Below are 4326 nucleotides of genomic sequence, written 5' to 3' on the forward strand. Positions count from 1 at the left end.
AGCAGCTTCGTTAGGTTTAAAGACCAAAGGTCATCGCATGATACAGACACTTCATTTTGTATTTCCTTTAAAACCGTAGTATGAATGTATATTATATATTAAAAGTTTGCCTGGATTTATTATTGGTTCTCTCAAATTGTGAAAAATTATCATCTGTAATATGTGTAAGTATATAATAATTGCAACTTGTGCTAACTTTACGCCGCTCTCTTGACGTTGTTGGTGTTTGTGGTTTCTTCCAAATAGTAGGTACGGCACCAGGTTTGAACCGTCTAGTCATACCACCAAAATGGAATAAACGCTCAAAACAATCATCCGAGAAGTGATTTGAACAAATCATAAATCGAATTTCGCGCGAACTCGGATTAAAGTTTGCGCGCTTCGTCTGAACAAATTTAACCCAAATTCTTCTCAAAGACTCGTCGTTTGGGCTTTTATGTAATGAAATGCCTGTACTTCTATCAGACTTATTACTGCAATCTTGCACGACACAGCGTGTTGAAGGCATGTTAGAAAAATTGAGTTATACAACCTTTTAAATCTCTATTTGTATATAGTGTTATATTTTAAACAGCCGCGAGTTAAGACAATGACGTCACAAGCACCTTCCTTGAAAATTCAAATATGGCGCACTTTAATGGCGGCTCTTAAAGTTCAAGTTTTATCGCTACGTAACTCGAGCAGCATGAAATACATTGCGCTAAAATTTGTCCAGAAGAGATTTTTTTACATACACTATTAATCTATGAAAAAAAACGAGAGAGGCAAAATTTTCGTCATAGTACCACTTCAAGTGTTTCGAGACTCTCGCTCGGAGTATAAATTGATTGACTTCACAAACGTATCTGGGGTAAAATCTTGGATTTCTGGGGTAAAATCACGGCTTCAAAAAATTATTAGGGTTTTGTATTACAAGCGGCATTCTATGTATTTTAGTTAAATATTTTAACAACATCTGCAATCATGTCGCTATGTCGTTATGTTGTTGAGGTGTAAGGACCTAACGACAAAGATTACAAAGGTTTGATCGAATTATAAGTGTTCTTTCTAAAATAAAGGGTAAAAAAGTCGTTAAATAACACGAAAATGTCTCATGTTTTGATCTAGGAGTGTAAATGTACTCTATTGTAAACAAATTCTGTGAAAACCATTGACGTTTTAGCATTTCGTAAATAGTTTCTCTAATAAAGCAAGGATGTTATTTACAAATGAAGTAATTCATACACAAATTATGAATAAAAGATGTTTATTGCATGTGGTTGCACAGGCTTATGCAAACCGAGGAGACCTTTGGGAAAACTCGAGAGCAGATCAGTGCAAGCCCAAAACCGAATGTCGAGGGTTGCACATGCTCAAGATTTTTAACCCCAGACACACTTGCATAAGCCCGTGCAAACACGAAAAACATCTTTTATTTTTTTTTAAAAATAACAATAATGCGAAACAAAAAACCGTTATAATATTCTTTTAACGTGTAGTCATGATTAATTTGCAAATTCTGTTTGATTGATTGATTGATTTGATTGATTGAGCTCAGATCGTTTTTTGCAGACTAATGCAAACACAGGTCTAGACCAATCTGCGCACGTGTGACATTGTGTTTATTTTATAATATGAAATAATGTCAAGCTAACGATACTTCAACGTTACATAACAGTATACGTTCTGAATTACCAAAACTTTCTGAGAAATACCGTATTGATCTGGTTATGATTCTTCACTGATATATGTCATGAGAAAGATTAACACTTCATTTTGGCTGTAGTCTGTACTAAGAAAAATTTAAAAAAATGAAATGTTTTCACTAATAATTTATAATTTGCATTCATTGTACAATCATAAACATTGCAATCGAAGAAATGGTACTTTATGCTGTGCTTGATGCTTGATAAATCAAAAATGATTAGAAACATAATAATTCATGAATGCAATATCTGACGTCATTTTCTAAAATCGTCATCCATTTTGCGTGAGACAAAATGATTCTTAATTTTTATTTCGATATCATATTCCAGACATTTATGATTCCTACAATGCATCAATTTATTGGTAAATCAATCTAAAGTATTAACAAGTCCCAACGGAAAAACTGAATGTCACGATTTACAATAGATCGATTTTTTAAAGATTTCTTTTAATTACAAAGTATGTCGAGGTTTGCCTCTCCTTTGGAAACACATCATAAACAGATTTTTTAAATTTTATTTTATTGCAATCGCTGTCATCTCTGGTTGGTGGGCAGTACAAGCAGCATAGTAGGTAGCAATCACCAGCTTTGTCTTGCGGAATCCACGCAATAACTTTATGTAACTTCAAAAGAAAATCTTACGGCTTGATTTGTCAATTGTCCAAGATAATGTAATTCAGTAAATCATTGGATTTGTTAATAATATTTTATTCTTAACAGAAACAAAACTTCATCAATTTGTATTTTTTTATAGATTATGATATTATGTACATTTACTTTATATGATAATATGGTTGATTACAACTTGTTTACACGTAGTTTTGTATTACAGATACATTTCAACAATGGATAAAAAGTCAAACACACAGCATTTTCTACATAAGCTTTCAAATATTCTACGACATATTTTACAAAAAGCATCTTCGATTGCAATTAGGTTTTTAGTGTATTTCTTTGACACGATTCCCCATCACTAGGATCTTTTGTCATAGTCTATAAAATTTTATAAAATTGAAATCTCAGAAAAGCGATTTCCTGCTTTTAGTATATATATGAAGGAAGATAGGAAAACCCTATTCATGATCTGAACGGGGAAAAAATTCAAAAATGTTGACCAATTTGAAATATTGTCCGTAAATACTACTTGTGTTTGCCAAGACTCACCAAAATCAAATCAAAACAGTTTCATCTATTGTCATAATCATAGTGTTGTTCCTTGGTAGCAATAGAAAGATGAAACACGTCATTTTTTGCAATGAAAAGTAAAAAGAACAATACAATACACTACAAAAATTAATGCATCATCTTTCTTCCTGTTTGCAAGAAGTTGTATGCATGGAACATGATAATACAAGCGATTTTCAAAGAGAATACCAATCTGGTAATGAATCATTTGCAATTGGGTAGTATGATTTAATAATGCAGGATGTAACAGATACCAATGAGAACATACACATCATTGATGAATACATAAAACTGTGTGCATTATTCTTGGCTTTTTCATCTATTGTCATAATCATAGTGTTGTTACTTGGTAGCAATAGAAAGATGAAGCACGTCATTTTGTGAACGAAACAGTTGGTAGATTTCCTGCACAGTCGAGTGTCGAAACTATATAGGTAGTATATCATGCACTTTGATGTCACATGAAACATAGTGAAACCATATGTATAAAATAACACAAACACCTAATACTAATACATATTTCATAACATCTATAATCATAAATAATGCTACTTTATTGCTACACGATTTCCTTTGTAAGGTTAATGGTTAGGTTTTTTAGGTATATCATAGTTTGAAAACACTGTAAAACACACAATTAATCAATTCATCGTGCATTATTCAATTTTTTACAAGACCAAGAAATGCGTAATATAGTTAGCTAGAATCATGAATATACTATCATCATGTATCCTAGCCTAAAACAATAGAAAACTCATAATTATTTTATGATGAAATAATTAAAAAAAGGAATCTTTCATTTTGATTGTTCTCTCTGACTCTTAGGAAACTGTAGTTTTCAAAATTCGCACAGCTGCACTGTAATTTGTTTACAATCACCTACGTGATTTTTTCCCTCAGAAATAGCTTTTTCGCATTGTTTTTGAAGCAATATTAATTCACTAGTGAAGTGATATCCTTAGTGTTATAATTCTAAAAAAGGTCGATGACTTTTGATAAAGCAATGGAATCCATGTTTTTAATCGGAATTGTCGAGAATATTGTCCGAATATAAACTGACAACACGCACCGCAGGCGTAAGTGGATCTTAAGATTAAGTAATTTTTAATTCAGTCGAATTACTATGAAATTGAGCAATAATATTGCGCAGCCGTGGCCAACTGTGATCTGCCACAATCAGGTGATCAAAATTGTGAGCTTTAATTGATTAGACACCCTTTAGAATAACGTCACTATGGCCAAAAATGCGGAAATTGGCAAGAAAGCGCTCACTGACCATGTCTAATGGTAAGATTTGCGGTTGCCTTTTTAATCGTAACAGCAAAACTGGACTCCAAACAGCAATCGAGTTACGTTTTGTAGGATAATCAGATTACATTAGGCAAATCCAAACCGGGGAATAATACGATGATTTATAAAACTCGCTTAAATGCAAAATTTCTAGTACGACAACA

Source organism: Xenia sp. Carnegie-2017, unplaced genomic scaffold (genome assembly GCF_021976095.1).
Source record: "Xenia sp. Carnegie-2017 unplaced genomic scaffold, XeniaSp_v1 HiC_scaffold_3, whole genome shotgun sequence".
Classification (NCBI taxonomy): Eukaryota; Metazoa; Cnidaria; class Anthozoa; order Malacalcyonacea; family Xeniidae; genus Xenia; species Xenia sp. Carnegie-2017.